General features: G+C 37.2%; 1 protein-coding gene across 1 annotated transcript in view; it reads left to right on the top strand.

The window, feature by feature from the left end:
• STAU2 (staufen double-stranded RNA binding protein 2) overlaps positions 1–23,924 on the top strand; it is a 287,857-nt gene that overhangs the window by 191,463 nt on the left and 72,470 nt on the right. The gene's annotated exons all lie outside the window — the stretch shown is intronic.

Here is a 23,924-nt window from a genome sequence, read left to right as displayed (position 1 = left end):
CAGTGCCCAGCTATTTTTTGGTTGCAACTGTCATTATTGTTTTTGGTGGGCCTGGGCTGGATTCGAACCTCCCACCTTAGGTGTATGTGGCTGGCGCCTTAGCCACTTGAGCCACAGGTGCCGAGCCCTAGACAGTAGTTTTACTGCTGCCTACCTTATTGTGTTAAGCTTAGATCTGGAGCTTACTTGCTTCATATAAATAGAAGAATTAAATCAATCACCTAACCAAGCACTAACCAACCACTGAATTACACCATATATATATGGTGTAATATATATGTGTGTGTATATTACATATATGTATGTATGTATGTATGTATTTACTGTAACCTGACTTCTAGTCCACAAAAGCAAGAGTACCATATAGAATAAGTGACAGTGCAATGTTAGCACGTTAGAAATGCTCCTCAGCGTATGGTGAGGTGACATCCTGATAAACCCATCGTAAGTTGAAAGTACCGTTAAGGAGAAAATGCACTTAACACACCCGACCCACCAGGCATCTCAGTTCAGCTCATGGCTGTGTGGCTGATCAGGAGCCTCAGGTCGCTGCCGCTGCCCATCAGGAGCAGAGAGTATCATGGTGCCTCTTGCCAGCTCAGGAAGAAGTCAAAATTCAAAGTATGGTTTCTACTGAATATGTATCACTTTCACACCATTGTAAAGTTGAAAAAATTGTCTAAGTCGAACTATCGTTAAGTCAGGGACCATCTGTACTCGGATTAAAAAATAAATGCTGTAAGAGAAAATAAACAAGAACCAAATTTTTAGATAGGATATTTACCGTGTGCTATTGTACTAGGCTCTCCATATATTATTTTGCTTAATTCTCACAATAATTCTAACAAGGCACTGTGGCGGTTGGCAGTTGTATATTTGCTGCATTACTTTTAAGGTTTGTGTCCAGATTAGTAAAATTAAGCTGAATTGTTCCCAATGTGTGTGCTTTGACCACAATTCAAGTCAGGCCTCTCAAAGGACAACCATTAAGTGTCACAATTTACAGATCTACTGGGTATTCCGCTCTATTTTTGATTAATTATGTTCTATTGATAGGTTATTTTTTAATTAATTAAAGTCTCTTTGCTAATTATGCCTTAATGTCTTACAGTTACATGGTATTTTAGGACTATTTTAATGAAAGAATGAAGGAAAGCCTTCCTACATTTTATCCAAATATATATTATCACAATAACAATGTATTGATTACTAACTGTGTGCAGAACTTGTGCAGTACTCGATGGTCTCAAGTGATAGTACCTATCCTCCTTTGCCCCTGAGTTAGTTATAGTCTAATAGAGTGTATCAGCCAGGATGCTTTGGGCTACAACTAACAGAAAGCCTGACTCATACTGGTGTAAATGATAAGGAATCTCTTTATCTTACATAACAGGAAGTTCAAAGGAAGAGTGAGTTCCAGGGTTGGTTGATAAAGCAGCTCATTGATGTCAATAAGGACTCAGGTTATTCCCATTTCTTAACTCTACCACCCTCCACTTCATCCTGTGACTAATAGAAAGATAGCCACATAGTTCTCTGTGCCATGTGCACCATAGCCACATCCAAAAGGAGAGATCCAACCTTGTTCTTGGGCAAAGATGTCCATGCCAGGAACCCCTGCAGCCATCTTTTCATCACAGCTCATAGGCCTGGGTTGTATTGGTCACATGCCTGTCTCTGATCTAATCACTGGCAAGAGAAATGGTACCACCTCTGCCCTAACTGCTTGGGGTTCAAGGTCAACCTCAAGGACTATACACATGCATGAGGGATCAAATGTCATACATGTAGTTTAAAATTTTCTATTAGCTACATTAAAAAAATAAATAGCACATTTTATTTACTTAACCCAGTATATCTAAAATAGCATTTCAACATGTAATCAGTTTTCAAGATTGTTGAGATATTTTACTTTTTTTAAGACTTGAAATCTGGTTGTTTATTTTATACTTATAGCATTTCTGATTTTGGATTGTCCCATTTCAGGTACTCAGTAGCCACATGGGTATTGAATAGCGTAGATCTGCAGGGTGAAAGCCAAGGATTTGGTTCCTGCCCGTGTCTCTGATCTCATCTTCTCCATTTACCCTGTGCTCAACTTACACCCACACTTGATGCTCTCCTGTGGCCCTGAGCTACCGCATCTCGTGCTTTCATATGTCTGTCTTTGCTTTTTCTGTTCCTTGCCTGGCCGTGCTCTCCTTGCTCACATGGGAACATTAATTGTTGTATCCCTTAGATTCAACCAAGACATCACTCCAGTCAGTAGGCCTTCCCCAAACCACTGTAGTTAAACCTCACCTTCCTGTTTGGTCTATCTATACTTTTTATATTATTTCATTGTTACACTTCTCAAACTGTGTCCCATTATCTATTTTAGTGTTGTCCTGCCCCAGTGAGGTCCCTTGTCGAGGTCCAGGGCTGGTCTCACCTCAGTATTTTCAGTATTTTCTGACACTTAGAAGGTACTCAATAAATGTTTATGGGTTGAAATTAAACTGAATTTCTAAGAAAATTAGAGTGACTTGTGTTTGGTAGAATTCATTTGGTAAAATTAATGAGAAAAACAGAATGGCCCAAAAAGCTTTCTCTGATGGTAACCCTATAAGGACATTTTTTGGTGAAAGGATCCCAGTACTTCCCAAATAATGACCTCAGAGGATTCTCATATTCTCAATACTCTTGAATATGTGAAACTATCCTTAGGAATTCATATCTCCATTAATTCTTTTACCTACTTATAACTTTTAATTGTTCTAGCCTACCTCCACGCATATGAGTACATCGTTGGTGTCCTAAATTATTTTCTTCAAGTACCAGGGCGCCTCATGATTCCAGCCTGTGTGATGTAGTATATAAGTCAGTATTCATTCAGTGTAGAAGTCAAGTCAGTGTCATTTGTGACCACATTCCTCAGCATCTAAAGAGGCACAGACATCATAGATTGGAGCAACAATTACCCCAAACCTAATAAAGCTTTTCATTAATATGAAAGATACTCTTAAGTGATACTACATAACAGCAGATCCCCATCCATTATCCTAAAGGCACTTGGCAGTGGTTCTGGCACTCTTCACGTTACCTGGGTGCAGTGTAGGTTCTGAACTTCAGCTTCTTTGATTTGCTCTGCGTGTCCAGCAGTGCTGAGTACTATGAGATGTGGAAAAACCAGTTACAGTCACTGCTGTTGGCAGCTTCTGGGAGATTCTAGAGCTGCTGCAATTAAAAATATAACTTCATGTTTACTTTTTATGCAATATCCCTTTGCTAAATGAGATCTATTAAAAAGGAGCATCAACTTTAATGTTTATTTTGGGAAAGTGCTTTCACGCTTGTTCAATTTTATATTTCAAAAGGTTTCCTTCATCTCAAATTTATCCCTTGATCTTAGAACTAAAATTTCTCCTGCTGATGTTTAATTTTATTATATGAAATTTTCATTTCACAAAAACATATCTCAGAGTTAAGGAATCTAACCATATCTTCAAAAAAAATCGCAGTGAGTAAAGTCCTGTGGAATTTCTCCCCACAAGACAGGTATTATTCAATGATGTTCCATAGCAGGAGTCAGCAAACTGTGGCACCTGTGACAAAGCCAGCCTAACAACTAAACTAAGACTGTCCTTTATGTTTTGGAATGGTCAGAAAAAAATCAAAACGGAGAAGTAATATTTCAGAGTATGTAAAATACATGGAATTCAAATTTTCATGCCCATAAATAGAACTTTACTGGAACCTGACCACAGCCATGGATTTCTATGTTGCCTGTGACCACTTTCATGGTACAATGACAGAAATACGTAGTTAGACAGAGATGTTATGGTCTGCAGTGCCCAAAGTATTTACTGTCTGTCCCTGACAGAAAATTTTGCCAATTCAGTCCTAAGACTAGAAGGAAGAAACATTAAACCTTTTGAATTTTTTGTGTTAAGTGTTATCTTAAACATGGTCATTCATAGCTCATTCTCAGAAAGGAGCCAGTTTTCTGGAAATAGTGTCCAGGTGATAGCACAATTAGACTTGACTATGAATTTTGGACTGACTGATTCCACAGTGGAAAACAATTTTATTTTCTAAGGGAATAATAAATATCTTCATCACTATTTATCAGAGCACTGAAAGAACATTCACCTATAACAAAGGTTGCTTTTGTGTCCTTGCTGAAGTCCCATTTAGAAGCACTTTATAGTTGGACTTTTTTTCCTTGAAGTAATAGAGAATATTCTGTTGTTTTCATAGTGATGTTTTGCTTCTTTCATTTCAGGTATATAAGCAGTTACCAGACCCAACAGTGAGTTATAGAGGAGGGTAGTGAGAAGATTGAATAGTAGGTATTTTATAACTGACTCTATTTCATTTATGCTTAGTACAGCATGAATACATTTCTAAGAGTTTGCACATACCCAATGATATTGTGCACATAAGTGACTTATTAATTTGAGCAATAAAATATTTTTGGAGTAGAGTCAAAACCGACGAATTTACTTATTACTTTCCTTCTCCCACTTTTTTCCCCCCAGAAATGATGAATAACAGCTATTTTTTAAACTGCAAAAAAACAGGAAATTTTAGGTTTAAAAAAACTTTAAACACTAAAAAAGACTAAAAAGTGTGGTTGTTTCGTCCGTACCTCAGCTTACCTGCAGCTAAGTGTTTCACAACAGCTTATTTCTTTAAAGATAATTTCATATTTGCGATCTCATGGGAGATAAAGTATAAGTAGAATCCAAAGTGTTTTCTAGATTTCCTAGTAAGATTTGTTTAATTTTGGACTTGCATACATTCTCCATGTCAATAGTTCCTTAATTTTTCATTTGTATTCTAATTCTTAAATGTCCCTTCTAAATTAAAAATATTTAGGTAGGAATTTAGTATTCCTGCTATTCTGTATGCCTCTGTCAGAGACTGATTTGAAGATCATTGGGGGAAATATTCTAAAAAAACATTTCTGTTAACAGTTCACTAATGAATCAATCCAGATACTTTATTAAACCAATAAATACCATATGTATTTAACCAGCTAAATGGATATGAAAGTTATAGTGGAAAACTGTTGCCTATATAGACTTTTTAAAAGTGATGATCAATGGAATATAGTTCCCTAGGCCACAGATTTGAGAGCATTATTGCCCACCAGAGGTCACTTTTACAACCTAAAGAGTATTGCCTTCCTCGTAAACTCAAATTATGGTGTTGTGTATGATTTATTACACACTTAAAACTGAAAAGCAGTAACTTCTCTCCCTTTGCAATACACTTTCAATTAAGTCATGCCTCTCCCCATGTCCAAAATTCCTTTTTAGACAAACTAGTTACTGGTTCTTTTTCGAAATTTTCAGTGTTATTCTTTCATTGCTAATAGTCATTTGGCCTGTTCTCTTTGTTTCTAAGTTGGCACCTAATGCCTTTTCAGATCACATATTTTTAACATACCCTTTAATTAATTGGCTTCTCTTTTGCATCCTCTGATGGAAGGAATTTGAAGGTGTTTAAACTCCAAAATATTTAATACACGTGAAATTAAATTACAAGGCCAAGGTCGTGATAAAACAATGTTTTCTGTTACCCTTCATAGGTGATACACTCCCAGCAAACCTAGGTCACTACTATTTGGTAAGAGCAACAATTTGGAGTTGCTCTACCAAGACCCATAAATGTTTCCCTTTAAAAGACTGATGTGCTGATGGGCTTCCTCTCTGGTTCACCTACCCTCACCTGCAGAGAGAGGTCACACCTTTACACAGGTTCTTGCCATAGTGGGAAGCATATAAGAAAATTTTCAGGTCAAGGAACAGTTTCCCTGGAGATCAGTCTTCTTGTTGTAGGAACCTTTCTGCTTCCTAGATGATTGTTGGCTAGAATCCTACCCTGGAATTTCCCAACTGTTTCGGAAATTAAGTTCTACCTACTTAGTTTAAGTTCTGACCTCTGGTTACTTACGTAGGGCCTGCCCTGTTGGTTTATCTTGGCCTACAGATACTTTCATCCTCTCTGATTGTGTACTGCTTAACTAACCCTTGGCATTAGTTCCTGACTATTTGCTATTGTCTGCACCTAACATTTTAGAGATTCATTGTTTTCACATTTCTCTCCAAATTCTGGCCTGCCAGCAACTGCATTTTGTAGATTGGCAGAATTTCATTTTATCATATTCTATAACTATTATGAAATCCAGAGAATATATGTCTACTTGCTGACAGAACTGATATTCAGTATGTCCTCTGATATTATTATAACAATTGTCAAAATGTTTAAATACTTTAATACCACTTGGCTAATAGATGCTGCCTGATTTGTCACCCTCTACCTTCATGGCCTCATGTCCAGGACCTCTAGAAACTCCCTATGATCTAGATTATTGCCGTTTTCAGGACTCTGTTTTGCTGTCCTATTTTTGTTAAACAGTTTCTATGTCATACTAGTTATTAAACATTTTTAATGTTTTCAAAAGTATATGTAAGAGTTAAATTCTTTAAGCAATAAAGTTGAAAAGTAATCACTCTGAAAGATTTTTGAAAATTTTCATTAGAAATCAGAAAGCATTTTAGTTTATTCATTGAACAGTCATATTTTAAGCACTAGCTGTATGTCTACCACTGTACAAGATGCTAAAAAAATATATTTTTTACTTTGTAAATAAGAAAAGCCTTCAAATTGAATGTAATTAAAAGTTGGAGATAGGGTAGATGAAGGTGGGAACTCTCTGTAACTCATGTTCAGTTTTGCTGTGAATCAGAAACTTCTCTAAATAATAAAGTCCTAACAAGGGAAAAAAATAGAGTAGTATCAAAATATATATAGAAAATAATTGAAGGCCAGTTGTAAACCAATACGATTTTGTGTCAGAAATGTTTTAAAAATCTATATATGTGTATATGAATTTTTAAAAAGTTGTGGAGTCTAGGAATATAAGAACAGAAGATTATCCTGATTAAGTTTTTTTTAGGAGTTGGGGGACCCAAAATTGGGAGACAAATTATAAGGATATTCCACATAGGGGGAGCACTCTGAGAAAACATAGATAAGTGGAAATTGGCAAAGAATGTGTAGGGAAAGAAAACTCAACTTGGTGGGGCTCCAGGCATAAGTGAAGTTGCATGAGGTCAAGGCAGTTGAATTCATTCTTGAAAGGCAGGCTGAGCAGTATGAAATTTATGTTCTTACAGCAAGGAGTCAGGAGCAGGAGACATGGTTATGCTGGTGCCTGTAAAATCAGTGTGGCAGCCAGATACAGGACAAATAGGTGTGAGAAAGACTTCTATCATAGCAATTCAGGAATGGGTGCTGGTCACCCTGGTGGGTGGGGCTCTGAAAATAGCAAGGAAAGCAGCATTTCTCCCAATGAGACATTGCAGGGAAACAATCAGCAGCCCTTGGTGACCGGCTAAGTATGGAAGAATGAGAAAGAGCAATTATAAATAACTCTAAAGGCAGACTAAGACCTGGGTAAATCCTCTTTCCAAAAGCAATAGTAGAACCAGACAAAGTTGTTGAAAACAGCAATTTGGGGAATTGAGAAGCATTTATTCATAGAAAAACTACAGAACTCCAGGTAAGAAATGTAAAATTTGATGGTGTTTCTACCTGGGAGGCTCCCATCACCCACCTCTAGACTCAGCACAATAGTTCCACAAAGATAAGGAAAGCCATGAAAATTGGCAGTTGCATTGAAGGAGTGGCTGTCTTTGATATGAAGTGGAATATGAAAAGCCCCATGCCCAATGTAAGTCTACATGTGAGTAACTGTAGACATCCCAGTAGGAAACCAAACAGAAAGGCTAGTTAGCAGCTCATTGAGCCTGATGTTACAGTCTTGCTTGGGCCCAACAATGGACCAACAGACTAACCAGAAATTTATCGTGGAGATTTGGGAAATGGCACAACGATAGGGTACCTTGATAAACTCACCAAAATGTTTTAAACACATGTAGGAAAGATCAGAGGGGCTCAAGCTAGCCAGCTATACCCTCTGACTAACTGTGAATTTCTGTACATACACAGAGGAAACACAAGAGTGGCTAGCAGAAAATAAATGCAAGGGCAAACCTGAAAGTTGCTGAACTTGTACTGTACTCCCCAAGTGAAATGCAGACCCATAGGCAGAGGGTAGAAGCTGTCCTGGCTGAAGGTATTTAAACATAACTGACAAGTATTGGCTGATAACCAAGCTATGCAGATACAGAAGCGACTGCTAAGAAACTAGTTTAAAATTAAAAACAAGCCAGGTACAGTGGATCAGGCCCTTAATCCTAGCATTCTGGGAGAAGAGGATTGCTTGAACTCAGGAGTTTGAGACCAGCCTCAGCAAGGGCAAGACTCCATCTCTGCTGAAAATAGAAAAATCAGCTGGGCACGGTGGCACATGCCTATAAATCAGCTACGCAGGAGGCGGAGGCAGGAGAGTCACTTGAGCCCAGGAATATGAGGTTGCTGTGAGCTATGATGATGCCATGGCACTCTACCTAAGGCAACAAAGTGAGACTGTCTCTAAATGAATAAATAAAAATAAGTTTCAAAAAATTTAGTAGCAATATAAGTAGCCCTGCATGGTGAAGGAGATGGAGTCCACAGATTTAGTCCAGCAAATTAATAAAGAAGAAAAACCACAGTGAGAGCAACAACCCTGAGGGGAGAACATTCAAATCCAGAGTCACTACAGTATCACATCTGAAGTTGTGGCTTATTACAAAATATATAAAAAAAGGAAAGAGTGACCAATGCTCAGGGGCAAAAAAATAGTCAATGGAAATTTCTGTTTGGGCCTAGATGTTGGACTTAGAAGACTTCAAAGCAGTGATAGTAAATATATTCAAGGAATTAAAGGAAACCATATGCAAAGAATTAAAGGAAAATATAACACTGGCTCAATAAATAGAGAATCCAATGAAGAGGTAGAAATCATTAAAGAGTTAGATGGACATTCTGGAGTTGAAAAGTACAATACTGAAATGAAAAATTCACTTGAATGTCAACACATTTGAAATGGCAGAAGAAAGAACCAGTGGACTTCAAGGTAGATCAAAAGAAATTATCCAGTTGGAATAACAGGGATAAAAAAAGAATAAAAAAGGGAACAGAGCCTTGGAAACCATGTGACAACATCAAGCAACATATAAAAATGAGTAAACACCCTTACCAAGGTTGGCTTAACATCTGAAAATTAACTACTACTTTATGCACCGTATTACTAAGGGAGAAAGCCTACACGATGTTTTCAGTGGATGCAGAAAAAGCATTGACAAAATCCAACATCCAGTCCTAATTAAAAACCCTGAATATCTAGGAATAGAAGAGAATTTCCTTAACTTGATAAAGAGCATCTACAAAAACCCTACATCTAATGTTGTCTTAATGGTGGAAGACGACATGCTTACCCCCTTAGATTGGAAACAAAGCCAAAATGTCTGCTTTCACTACTACTAAACATTGTACTAGAGATTGAAACCAGTGCAATATAAGGCAAAGAATAGAAAAGGAAAGAAAAACAAAAGGCATGCTGCTTACAAAGGAAGAAGCAAAACTGTCTTTATTGCAGATGACATGATCCTATATGTAGAAAATCCTAGGAAATACACACACACAACACAAAACCTATTAGAACTAGTAAGTTCAGTTAAGTTGCAGACAGGCTTCAACTTATAGATGGATACACAAAAATCAAGTGTTTCTATATACTAGAAATAAGTAATCCAAAAGGAAATTAATACTATTTCATTCACAATAACATGAAAAAAGAATAAAATACTTAGAAATTAAACACAGGTGCAAAATTCACTCATGGAAACTATAAAACATTGCTTGAGAGAAATTAAAGATGATCTAAATAATATATGAGAGGTGATCAATGTTCATGAATTAGAAGACTCTTTATTGTTAAGTTCGCAGTTCTTTCTAAATTGGCTTATAGATTTAGTACAATTCCTGTCAAAATCCCAGCAGGCTTTTTGGGATGGAAATGACAAGCTGATCCTAACATTCATATGGATCACTTCTCAGCATTTTGGCAAAAATCTAATGTACAAAAATGTACATGGAAATGCAAGAGTGCAGCATAGATAAAACAATTTTGAAAAGGAGAAACAAAGTTGGAAGACTTACACTACTCATTATTCTCGTTAATGGTGTAAAGATAGACATACAGATCAGTGGAACAGAAGTGAGAGTCAGAAATGAACCTTTATTTTTGATCAGTTTGCATCAAAAGTACCAAGGAAATTCAATGGGGAAGGATGGTCTTTTCAACAAATTGTACTGGGAAAATTAAATATCCATATGAAAAAGATTAATTTTGACCCTTTATATCATAAGCAAAAATTAACTAAAAATAGATAATAGACTTGCACTTAAAATCTAAAACTGCAAAAATTATGAAAGAATCATAGAAGAATTTTCATGACCTTGGGTTAAGCAAAGAGTTCATAGATACAACAAAAACCATGATCCATGAAAGAAGAAATTGGTAAATTAGACTTTATTAATATCTAAAACTTTGCACATCAAAGACACCATTAAGAAAATGAAAAGAGAGTCACCTCATGGAGGCTCCACCAGCTGCCACCTGCACAGTAAGGCAGAAAGATGGCACAGGTGGTCATGGGCAAAGACAATTAGAGGAGCAGTGGCTCCTCTCACCGTCCTAGTCCCATATCCTGGTCATAGTGAAGACATCCCCAGAGGTGCTGGTGCTCACAGCCAAGGCCACAGCAGTCTTTGTTCAGTCTGTAGCAACCTATCCATGCAGGCATGACAGCGAAAAGGAAAAGAAAGACTTAGAGTGATTTAGCAAATACTACCAAGGAATTAGGAACTTTTCAGTTTCTTGCATATATATTACCAAAAAAGATTTTAGCTAGTAAACACCTGGAATGCTTAGAGGAAAAGAGGGAAGAAGAGGAAGAGGAGAACATCAATGATGAGAGAGATGCTGATGAAATCAAATTCTAAACCAAGAAAGAAAGGCCTTAAAATTTCCCTGGGTCAGATGCTATGGCTCACATCTATAATATCAGCACTTGGGAGGTCTAGGCGGGTGGATTGCCTGAGCTCAGGAGTTCTCAACCAGACTGAGCAAGAATGAGACCCCACCATCTCCAAAAAATAGCCAGGCATTGTGGTGGGTGTCTGTAGTCCCAGCTGCTCAGGAGGCTGAGGCAAGAGAATCACTTAAGTCCAGGAGTTTTAGGTTGCTGCAAGTGGTGACACCAGCTACAGCACTCTACCGAGGGCGACAAGTGTCTTTGAAAAGAAAAAACTTCCCCTGGATCTGCACTGCTTCCTGGGACCGCACCGTGCTGTATGCCTCCAGTTTCTTCACTTTCTCACTCTGTCAGTAGAGCAGCTCATATGCCTACCAGGCGTCCTCAAACTACAGCCCGCGGGCCACATGCCACCTGCCCAGGACATTATCCGTCCTGCAGGGTGCCGCTGCTGCCTGTTCTGATTAGCCACTGCCTGTCCTTTTAAACTATAGTCCGGCCCTCCAGCGGTCTGAGGGACAGGGAACTCGCCCCCTGTTTAAAAGTTTGAGGACCCCTGGCCCTATACTGTAAGTAGCCACCGGGAAGGAAACCCAGGAAGCAGCTTCTCTGTGACAGGCCCACACAGCAGTGCGCACAGACACTGCCAGATGACCTGCTGCCTCTCGGAACTGGGAGGCAGGGACAATTTTGTTAAACTATTAATTTACAAATGGATTTTAAAGATCTGTATAAATTCATACATGTATATTTTGAAATTAGTTCTCATAAATCATGAGATTCAGTTTTAGCTAAATGTGTACATTTGGCTATTTGTCCAAATGTTTCATTACTATTAAGAAATACATTTTTCTATTAAAAATATATATATAGTTTTATGGTAAAATGCTTTGTGGAACTATATGTAGGGTCCTCTATTGTTCTGATGACTTGCTTATGACCTGAAAATTTTATGAAATTTAAAAATAAGCATTTCTAACAGAAATTTACCAGAGAAAAATTCAAATTGAAATTAGTGAATCAAATAAAAAAGAAATACTTCCTCTGCATAAGCATATTGTTCTTAAAGAAATTTTAAAACATTTTTTGTATGTTTTAAGATATCTCTCATCTTACTGTTCTTTGCTTTAAATCTCCAGTAATTGTTCAAGAGAAAACCATATGCCCTATTTTTTTTTCCGTATAAAGTAAATGTTTGCCTCCTGTCTTTTCAGTGTCTTTCTCTTAAAACAAATAAACAAAAAAGGCAGGGGGGTTATAATTTACATGCAGTAAAATCATCCTTTTTAGTGTCCAGTCTGTGGCTTTTGGTAAATGCATACTCTTCTAACCAGTCAGTACACAAAATTGTATCACCCAGAATATTCCTCTGTTCCCCTTTTTAGTTAAGTCTCTTTCCTTACCCCCAACAACCACTGATGTCTGTCTCAATTTTTAGTATTTATTTTGAAATATTTTAAAATTTAAAATAACTATGACAAGTTTCATTGTTGTTTTATTTAACGAAATTGCCATAGCCACTCCAACCTTTGGGGACCCCCACCTTGATCAGTCAGCAGCCATCAACCCCAAGGCAAAACCCTCTACCAGCAAAAAGACACCTCGCTGAAGGCTCAGATGATTGCTAGCATTCGTTAGCAATATGGTATTTTTAAATTAAGGGATGTATTGTTTTAGGCATAATGTGGTTGCACACCTACTAGACCACAGGATAGTGTATGCACTGGGAAACCAACAACTCTGTGTGCACTGGTCTGGAACCAAACCTGCAGTGTCTCTGAGGGATGCCTGTGTCTACAGAGACGGGAAGCAGATCAGTGGTCGCCTTGGCCTGGGAATGAGATGGGGACTGAGTGCCAGTGGGCACAGGGGAGCTTTGGGTAGTGATGGAAAGACTAAGACTAGATTTTGGTGACATTTGGACAACTTTCTAAATGTACTAAAACTACTCACAAGGGAAGAACTTCGTGGCATATAAATCATACCTCAGTAGAACTGCTAAAAAGTAGCTTCCTAAGCTTTCATTATAATGCCATTCATGATAATGGCCAGTTTGGTAAGCAGTAATTTATCTGGGTCAGGAACATCAAGAAATTCTCCAGCAGACTCTGTAGGAACTGAGGGCTTTTTATAATTGGGAGAAAGGTGGAGTGGAAAGTGTTAGCACGATGCATGTTTAGGGCCAACACTTGCCCCAGGCCTCAGGACGTGAGCTGTAGTGCTCTCCCCACCCTCTCTTACCTCTGAGTTCCCATTTTCTTAGCATAAACTTGGTGGCCTGCCTCAAATTTCCCATGTTCCTGACCTCAATTCCTGTTAATTATTATTCCTCCACCTTGACTCTTGATCATCATGTTTCCTCCTGCCCAACCCACTAAACTGATCCTGACTTCTGATTGCTTCGTTTGCTTGTGTCATTAATTTTTACGTACTTAAAAAGCAGTCTCAGCCGCTGTCTTTAGCCCTCAGCTGCACTCTAGCTCTGATGAAGCCTGCTACCCTGGCTCCAAAGGAAATCCCATTCCCTGGCTCTTTTGGAGGACGATGACTTAGGATTTTAACATATTATATGTCAGTCACAGATTTGATATTCAAAAATTAACTGAAGATTTGACATTAAAGGCACAGTGAGAAATTAGGGACATAGATTTGGTCTCCCTCTAAGTGTGAAAAACAGGGATGAGCCAAAACATAGACCTTGTGACATACGACAGGGTAAGGGGATGGAGAATAATTTACAACCAGGAAATGGCTCAGTTTTTTTCCCAAAGAATTACAAATTATAAATGTGTACAGAAAGGTTATATTTTTTACCTTGAATTTTCTTAATCACTGTAGTAAAAAAAGAACTGCTTGAAAGAAAACCGGTAAGACATGGAACAGACCAATGTTGGGGAAATTACTAAAGGGTTTTAAGAAATCTGCCTAAAATTCTCACTATGAAAAAAATGTATGTTTGATTATTTTCTGGTGAAAAGCTGATCTCTCTACTCTTAAAGGAGAGAGTCCTTATGCAAAACCAGAATATGAAACTGCCTCCCCACTAGGTGGCAAAAGTAAGCTGCTGGAGAGAGGAGACAGCTGGGCTCTCATGCCCTGCCGTGTCACTTCCTCGTCACTAGGTGCGTCCCTAAAACCATCATTTTGGAAAATTCAGACTCGATACATTTGGAATACATATTCTGTGTAATCCCTAAAGTCTATAAAATAAAAGAGGGATGAAGATACACCCTGTGTGTTTTTTTTTTTTTTTTAGCATTGTGAATATTTTGTGACACTATTTCTTTAACATAAAATACTATGCAGAAAACTGTGGTCACTGACAGTTTTCATAAGAGTCCTTGGGAAATGCTAAACTACAGTAGAACCTCTGTAAGTTGACCACCCAGGCAAGGGATTGACTGTAACAAACAGGTCAACATACAGAGGTGGTTAACATAAGGAGCTAGGCCTGCTGTACTGCTAAGTACAGGTGGTGCATGTCCAATCTATGTAAAGTAGTCAACGTAAGGAGGTGGTCAGTGTAGGGAGGTGATCAATTTATGGAGGGTCTACTGAACTAAACACTCCTATCCTAAATTCTTAACTCCGTTTTAGGTAAGCCACTATATTGGGTAGTAGCTGATAAGGAGCTAGCAGAAGCATTTTTAAACTAGTGTCTATGCGAGTGTATCACTGTAAGTTGCCTTGCCCTCTGGGCTTTCATTAATATGAAAAATTTCTAGAGGTCTTATTAATTCCACAGAACTTGGAATATCCATAAAAATAGCCTGAGACAAAAGAGCATTTCTAAAGTATTGCTATTCAAAGGTTTTCTTTAGGAGGGTCACCAAATAATGGTCTGCTTTCATTTTAATATTAAATTAGCAGCAATTCCCCTTCTTTTTTCTTTATTTTTTTCCTTCTCTCTCTTTTTTTAATATGTCTTTTATCTCCATGTATCTTTGGAGGGCAACAGACTATTGCTTTCATTCTGATGGAGATGGACTCCCACCCTACAGTGGGTAAGCTCACCAGTACTGTGAAAGAAAAATAGTTTCCCTGCAAGTGTGATTCTACAGAGCCAGAATCAGTATAAAATTGGGGAGGAACAGTTCTCAAATCTCAGCCAAGAGATGGGTTTTCAGTTTCTTCCCCTGAAGTACATGCTCAGATATTGGCATTACATCACTTGTCAAAGTGCCTTTATTAAATATTCTAATTTTAAAAATCAGCCAGTCTGGTGGCGCCTATGGCTCAGTGAGTAGGGCGCCGGCCCCACATACTGAGGGTGGTGGGTTCAACCCCGGCCCTGGCCAAACTGCAACAACAACAACAACAAAAAACTAGCCCACAGGTGGGCTCCTGTGGTCCCAGCTACTCGGGAGGCTGAGGCAAGAGAATCACCTAAGCCCAGGAGTTGAAGGTTGCTATGAGCTGTGTGACGCAATGGCACTCTAACAAGGGTGATAAAGTGAGACTCTGTCTCAAAATAATAATAATAATAATAATAAGCTAGTCATTTATTCATCCATTCAACAAATGTTTAGTCAGTATCCCTCTGTGCCAAAATTTAAAAAAAAAAGAGTAGTGTTGTTTTTTTAAACAAAAAGCAAAGTGTTTTGTTGTTGTAGATGAGTAATTTTCAAATTATAATTCACGGTTTATGCCAACTCTATGAAAAGAAACCCTATCTCATTAGTTCCTCCATGCCAGGCCCCTCAGTGTATGTCGATGAGAGCTCCAAACACAGAATGAGGCGTCATCCCAGGAAATGAGCCCTGTTATTACTTTAAACATCATTGATTTGGCCATTTCAATCGCATGGTAAAAATCATTTTCAGCAAAACTTCATTATAAATCCCTCAGGGTACTGTGTATTCATTTCTTTTTATGCCAAATGACATCTCCCATGTACACTTTGCTGTGTGCTGTCTCTTCTTCACGGACACAGGGAAGCCTATCAGTCAGGCCTTTGCTTAGTTCCCGACATCGGGATTGTTATGGGCTCCAACTGCCTCCTTTTATGAGTGAGGCTGATCTCTAGTGTCCGTTCCGGTCAAATTTCTAATTGAGATTACGTATTTCCATTGTTTGCTTTTGAAAAGAGATTATAAGCAGTAATAACTTCTTCCACTAGTTTCTTCTACAGTGACTGCTAAAATAAGAATAAATCGAAAATAAAAAATTATGGTAACATAATAAACCTTTAGTGAATAGGTGCTGCGTATGAGACGTTGTGACAATATGTAGGTATATGGATTTAAAGGTGTGTATAGAAAATGGATGCTGCCCCTAAGAATAATCATTGTGATTAGAAGAAAACCTCTGATGCAAATGATAAATAACTGCCCATGAGAAATAGAATATTAGCAAAATGTTCAAGAAATTTTAGGGATGGCACAGGAATTATTCCAAGAAGATTTTATGAAGAAGTGGCCTTTGAAGGATGAACCAGATTTCCCTCTAGGCCTCAGCAAAAAAAAAAAAAAAAAAAAAAAGACATTTAGTAAAGGGCATTGGTCCAGCAAGCAGTGGGGCTAGCATGGGCCAGGCAGGGAGTGGAGGGGGACATTTCATGTGTTTGGCAGGACCCTTTGCTTGAAGTATAGTGTTAATCTTCAGATAGTAGCAGGCGCAAGGGTTAGAACACGAGATAGAGGCCGGACCGTGAAGCATCTTGGACACTAGGACAAAGAATTTGAATTCCATCCAATGGGTCAAGGGAAACCATGAAAATTGCAAGCGTGCAAGGCCATTGTGGCTAACATACTGTGGTGCAGAGCGTATACAACAGTTACACTAAGCAGGAGGTGAGTGAGAACATTCATTTGAGATGTATCTTTTTTCTGGCTCTTCTACAAGTCTGTGGATTAGATATAATCATGCACTGTTGGTAACATTTATTACAAATGGCTCACATCATTTCATTTTTACGTTAGTTGGGACCATATATCCTGAAATAGTATGCAATAAAGGAAAATCCTGTTGTAATTTCATAGGTGTTACTTCCGCCCTTCAATTACGAGCCATTAAAAGAAATTCCAATTTTAAGAAAATGTTTTGTACAAATTAGGTAATTTAGATTCTCACTCTTTTGAATACCACTGGAAGGAACCCCAAGTGGTGTCTCACTTCTGGACACACTTCTCTCCCCCCAAGTGGCCAATAGAAATGTAAATTCCTTTATGGAATCATAGGTACTTTCTCAGGAATAACCGGTCTTGGAGAAGAAACAATAAACAATTGAAAATGCCTTACTTTACATTTATATTTTGATTGAAGTTTGTTAACCGAAAGACAAATTGATAAGTGGTCTGGGCCCAGAACAATTATTTTATTGAACATACTTTTGGTAATACATGTTGAATTGTATAGTTTTTCCCCCTTTAAAGCCAAAATTATGAATTCCATGATGGGTAAGGGAGAACAAAAGCAAAGAGAAATCTAAGATTCTTTCTCTAGAAAAACATGAACATCATAACAGAATATTCCCAGGAAACTCTGACCTAAGCCTTTACCTTTAGAAGTTTAGAGTCTGGGAAATGTTTTACTTACACATGCTGGGGAAGATTTATAGAGTAGCAAAATGCACTAGTATACTTCCATAGATAAGGCATCTGGAGTGTGTGTATATAGGGTGTATAACATAATAGCAACAAATGTAATAGATATTTAAAATTTTAAGACACTGAGTATAAATACACAATTCTAAAATAAATCATATTTTTCCATTAAATCTGGTTTTTTTGTATAGAGATGCATTTCCATTTAAAAGCCTAATGTTACTCAAGATAAATTTTAAAGACCTAAAGTACTTAGTTCTCTTTTTTCTTATTAAATAACATTTTAATGAGGGTTTAATACTTTTATTTAGTAAATATTTGACTGGGAAGGTTTCTGCACTTTTTTTTTTTTTTTAAGTAGGAAAGTTTGCACAAAAGAAGTGTTTTCTTATTACCAAATTAGTTGCTTTGAAGTATCTGGCGGATTACATCAGTCTCTTATTTGAATTGGTACTACATAGGACATCTATTGTACATCATTAGTGATGCATTAAATTGGTTATTTATGTTTTAAAATCTAAGCATAGTACAATCTTTTGTGTTTGCCTTCGAAGACTGCTATTATGATAAAACATTTTGAAATGAGTAAAGTTGTCTTTTTGGTTTAGTTAATGCATCATTGGAGAACTTAAAGATTTTAGTCTCTAAACATTCATCTCCTTGTTTAGTAGAATGTGAGAAAATTGTGCAAATTCCTTTATATTTTAAGGGGGGAAAGTCATTATTATTTCTATAACCGTTTTAATAGTCATAGTAGGAAAATAATAAAAAAGAGGACTTACTGATCACATCACTGGTCTCAAGTTTAGCCATCTAAACGTTTGCACATAATAAGATTAAAGTACACTGTGCTGTTTTATCATGGTCATAGAGGGTAATATTGGTCTCTTCTTGTTGCCACTAAGATCATGCAGTTGTTTTTATAATTGAAAACATAGGCTTGGCGCCTGTGGCTCAAGTGGCTAAGGTGCCAGCCACATACACCCAAGGTGGTGGGTTCGAACCCAGCCCGGGCCCGCCAAACAACAATAATGGCTGCAACCAAAAAAAAATAGACGGGTGTTGTGGCGGGCGCCTGTGGTCCCCGCTACTTGGGAGGCTAAGGCAGGAGACTCGCTTGAGCCCAGGAGTTGGAGGTTGCAGTGAGCTGAGATGCCACGGCACTCTACCCAGGGGGACAGCTTGAGGCTCTGTCTCAAAAAAAAAAAAAGAAAATATAGGGCAGTGCTTGTGGCTCAAAGGAGTAGGGCACTGGTCCCATATGCTGGAGGTGGCGGGTTCAAACCCAGCCCCAGCCAAAAACTGCAGAAAATATAACCCATTTATCAGAAGTCTCATTTTTAAGCTTCTATTAAAATTTTTTATACAAATAACACAGGGCCAATAATATTTTTACTAGTCACTGGCAGAAATGAGCGTATTTTGTTAAAGGTTTCACACAATATACTGTGTACTCCATCTGTGAATTCAAAGTATTTGGGAAAAAAATTCCACAAAGTTCCAAAAAGCAAAACTTAATTTGTAGCATACCAAGAAGTATGTTTTATCCATGGCAGTGAAGTGCTGCGTCAGCATTGTGTTAGGTGTTAAAAGTAATCTAGAGATGATTTAAAGTATACAATAGGATATACAGAGGTTATATGCAAGTACTGTGTCATTTTATGTAAGGCACTTGAGCATCTGCAGATTTTGGTACCTGTGGGGGATTTCTGGAAGCAGTACCCATCAGATGCCAAGGGATTGTGTAGGAACAGTTAAAACTTTTTGTTTGTGTAGCAACTAAATATATATTAGGCCGTATTAGCTGGACAGGTAGACTAGCAGAGGATGAGTTTTGTGCCTTTTAAATCCCATACAGTTCTAGACACATGTATATTATTTATGTGTTTAGTACTTTATTCAGTGATGACCTTACCTCTGAATTCCTAGAGAAAATGAAGAATAAATAAAATAAGGGGGACAGAGCCCCAGCTTTAGAGCACTCTAGGAAAGCACCAATCTCTTGACTATACATTGCTTATCTTAGAGCTGTTTCACTTCTGATCAGATTTATTTCCCTACTCCTGTGGTTTAGAGCCCATCTTCTGAGATATTCTTCTTCTGGACCTTGGTTTCTTATGTCTTGCCATCTACCATTATAGATCTACCATTATTATTTTTTATTTTTCTTTTTTTTTAAGCTAGAGTCTCACTTTGTCACTCTCAGTAGAGTGCTATGGCATCATAGCTCACAGCAACCTCAGACTCTGGGGCTCAAGTGATCCTCATACCTCAAGCTCCTGAGTAGCTGGGACTATAGGTGCCCACCACAAGGCTCAGCTGTGTTTTTTTTTTTTTTTTTTTTTTTTTAAGAGAAGGGGGGTCTCTTGTTCAGGCTGATTTCGAATTCCTGAGCTCAGGCAATCCACCTGCCTTGGCCTCCTGGAGTGCTAGGATTACAGGCATGAGGCACTGCCCCCAGCCTTTTCACTTACTGTTAGCTTCTCTTTTTTGCAGTTTTTGGCCGGGACTGGGTTTGAACCTGCCACCTCCGGCATATGGGGCTGGTGTTCTACTCCTTTGAGCCACAGGCACTGCCCCATGATTTTCTTTTTCTATCAGCTCCATTCCTATTGTTGTGCCAGTTACACAAAAAATGATGAATGAATTTTGTGCATAAAGATAAGAGCAGGTAAAAAATTCAAGTTTTAATGTCACCCTAGTGGACAACTAAGATTTAGACTTTAGAATCAGATTAAAAGTTCTTACTAACACATTTCCCTATCAAAAAATAAGTAAACATGTACATAATACATGTTTAGTGCATATGTATTTCTTTATTGACTCTGTGGAATCCGTGTAGGCCACAGTGTGGACACACACATAGACTACTGAGTACATGTGCTCCATGGCCATTCAGCGACTATTGAATGTCTCCTAAGTGCCAGGCAGTGTGCTAGGCATGGGTCATACAACATTAAGAATTTCCCTGACTCTGAAATGTAATAGAGGAAGAATCACAGGCGACTACAGCATAGCAATGTTTACCTTTTTTCCTCCAGAAATAAGTTAGTAATACACGGCAGGCTGACTCTACTAAGTATTCCTTAAATAGTAGGAATCATACAGAAAGTTAACTTCAACTGAAATGATTTTATCTTATTGGCAAATTTATAAGCACGATGTGTCTCCTGATAGTCACTGAGGGATCAATATTTTATGTTGTCTCCTATAAATATGTGCTACCATCATCAACTTTCACTATGGATAATGTTGAAACAAGTTTTAGAGATTTGCAGCAACACCTTTTCTATTTTGACAAAGAGTGTGGGATGTTTTATTCACTTCCTTTTTAAAATATAAGAATTCTGTTATGTAATAATTATAATGATCCAGGAATGCTCAAGTGTACTATTATTATTCTATTATAAATTTGAGAGGGAAGGAAAAGATTCAAAGGAATTTGGTAATATCAGGAGAACATTTATGTAATTTTGGTGAGGTTTGGTATAAAAACTCACAAGCTGGTTGAGATGATGTATAATTGAAAAGTTCTGCGATGCAAGAAGGGTATACTCCAGTCTTTAAATTATTAAGGAATACTTTACAGCTAATGGTTTATACGTTTTTCTCAGTTAGAACCTGAACGTAGTCTTTATATCACCTATTTTAGTGAACACAGGCTTTCCAGTAACAAGTTGCCAAGAATTGGTAATGGTATCTATTGTTATTGAATATTGGTTTGCTTGTGTGTGGTTCACTAATATAAAATCCTTTAGTAGTCTTAATAGTTTAGACTAAATGAAACAAAGCAGAAGTTAAGTAAACTTGATTGTTGTACAAGTAATTTTGGATGCTTTTTCATTTTAAAACCAGTCTTATGATACTTGTGATTACATAGAGATCTAATTTTCAGATAAAAGCCAAATCTGCATCATATAATGTAAAGTGGGGAGTAGCAATTATTTATTGGACTTAAGCCAATTTAACAGATGAAGTAATCCATTCTCTGTGGGGGTGAGTTTAGAAGATAATTGCCAGTTCTTTACTTTTTAATGATTATTCAATGTTAGAAAAAAAATCATTCAAAAATTTTAAATGCCAGGTAAGATGAGAAATTAATGAGCCTTTCCTTATGAAAGTAGATATTCCATGGAAGCATTTGATCTATGATTTTCATATGCTTGTGCTGCATTTTATAATCTATGAATACATTAGTTTTGACAATGAAGTAATAATATAATTTTTAGAATTGAAAGGACTGTTAGCAACTGTCTAGGTCGATGCCGTCCAGTACATTAACCATTAGCCACATGTGGTTCTTGAGCATTTGACATGCATTTAGTCCACGTTGGGATGTTTGTTTTAAGGATGAAGTACACATTGGATTTCAAAGTCAGTACCAAAATCACAATGTAAAAGATCTCATTAATAATATTGTATTGATTAAATGCTAAGATGATAACATTTGGGGTATACTGTATTGGGTTAAATTATTATAATGTTAAAATTAATTTAATGTTTCTTTTTACTTTTTAAATGTGGCTATAAAAATTATGTATATTATAAGGCCAAGGTGGTTGGACATACTGAGCTCAGGAGTTTGAAATCAGCCTGAGCAAGGGTGAGACCCCACTCTTCTAAAATAGAGAAAATAGCCGGCGTTGTGGGGGGCACCTATAGTCCCAGCTCCTTGGGAGGCTAAGGCAAGAGAATAGCTTGAGCCCAAGAGTTTGTGGTTTCTGTGAGCTATGACTCCACAGCAGTCAATGCCAGGGCAAATGAGTGAGACTCTGTCTCAAAAATAAAATAAAATGATAAAAGAATAAAAATTACATATGTAGCCTGCATTATATTTCTATTGGACTAAGCAGGTCTAGATCAATTCTTGTATTTTTAAGATGAGAAAATTGAAGCCCAAAGAGGTAAAGGGACTTATCTAAACTTGCACAACTTATAAATGGCAGAGTGACACTCCATGCCAGGCTTCGTGATACCCAGTGTAGCACACTTCTTTCACACGTGGCAGTTAAAACACACAGACACGTACACATTCCAGACTGTAGACTTCTAACTAAGTGTGGTTTCCCCAAAGGTCATCTCAGTATCTTGGGAGGCTGTGCATGCTTATTAGTAATACAGTAAGGCTCCACTTTCAGAAACATTTCAGAATTTCTCTTTCTTCTGATAGCAAATTTGTGACTTTTTGAGGTAGCTTAGATTTTTAAGATAACTACAAGTTATTTGGAGATGTCTGCTAAGTAATATTATTGTGTCTGGAACAAAATGTGTCAATAAAAGAAGATAGTTTTGTGTGTGTCTGTGTGTGTGAGACAGAGGGAGAGAACACGTCGTGGAAGTAGACAACTTTGTGAGAGAGAGTTCCAAAATGGAATTGCACAGCTGTCTTCATCAACTGCTTCTTCCCTGGACGAATATTCATAAAACAATACTCTCATTTAAATACCTATCCTCTTAGATATTTTAATCGTTACTATTTTATAGCCACATTTTTCATTAGGTAAATCCAAGAAATAGTGTTATCTATGCACATATCTATTTGTTTTTGTGAATTATTTCTTCTAGTCGTTTATGATATAGGTAAATAAGTAATGAAAAAGTATGAATTTTGACATTATATTTGAAAGCTAGAAGACTATAATATTACATTAAATAGTGAAAGCACTAAAAAAGGAATTAAGTCATTAGGTAAAGTAACTGATACATATTTTTAAAAATAACTTATTAGAAGAAAATGTAAATGCTTAATGTATGCTTCCTTTAACATTTGACCATTTCTTATACTTATTAACCATTAAAAAAATTATCAGTTCCAGTTAAATGGCAGTGTACTTTTACTTTATTTAATATATGATGCTGAATATTTGATTACCTGAGAAGGAAAAGTATAATGTAACAGCTAACAAAATGCAGAAATCCTTCTGAGGTCTGTTATAATATATAGCATGCTTAATATTATAAATACTCAATATCTATAAATTATTGAATAGCATATGTATATTTCCCTGTATATCATAAAATTTTATATATATTTGGTCCTTAGAATATCTGAAGGGACCACCCTACTTCTAATTTGAATACATTAGTTTCTTTGTATGGTATTTTTGGGTATACTCAGCTATCCCAGAATATGACAGAAAGTAGATTTATTATTTCAATAGAAAATAAAAAAATCACACCCAACAAATAGGAGTCCAAACTCCTTTTATCAATAGAATACATTAATTCATGAATGGGAGCACAGTTTAGGTTTTTAATATAAAAATATGACAAAAGAAGTCTAAGAAGAAATAAAATCTTCTGAGTTACACATGATCTATGGGGCTTTGCAGTGTCTTGTAATTTGTTTGTCTCTGCTCAGATGGCCGTATACAACTGGGAAGATTTAGTATTTTCTTCTGCT

This window comes from Otolemur garnettii, unplaced genomic scaffold (assembly GCF_000181295.1).
Source record: "Otolemur garnettii isolate 467f Iridium unplaced genomic scaffold, OtoGar3 scaffold00163, whole genome shotgun sequence".
In the NCBI taxonomy this organism is placed as follows: domain Eukaryota; kingdom Metazoa; phylum Chordata; class Mammalia; order Primates; family Galagidae; genus Otolemur; species Otolemur garnettii.
The sequence above is the reverse complement of the archived record's forward strand: the minus strand, read 5'-3'. Positions and strand labels throughout refer to the sequence as shown.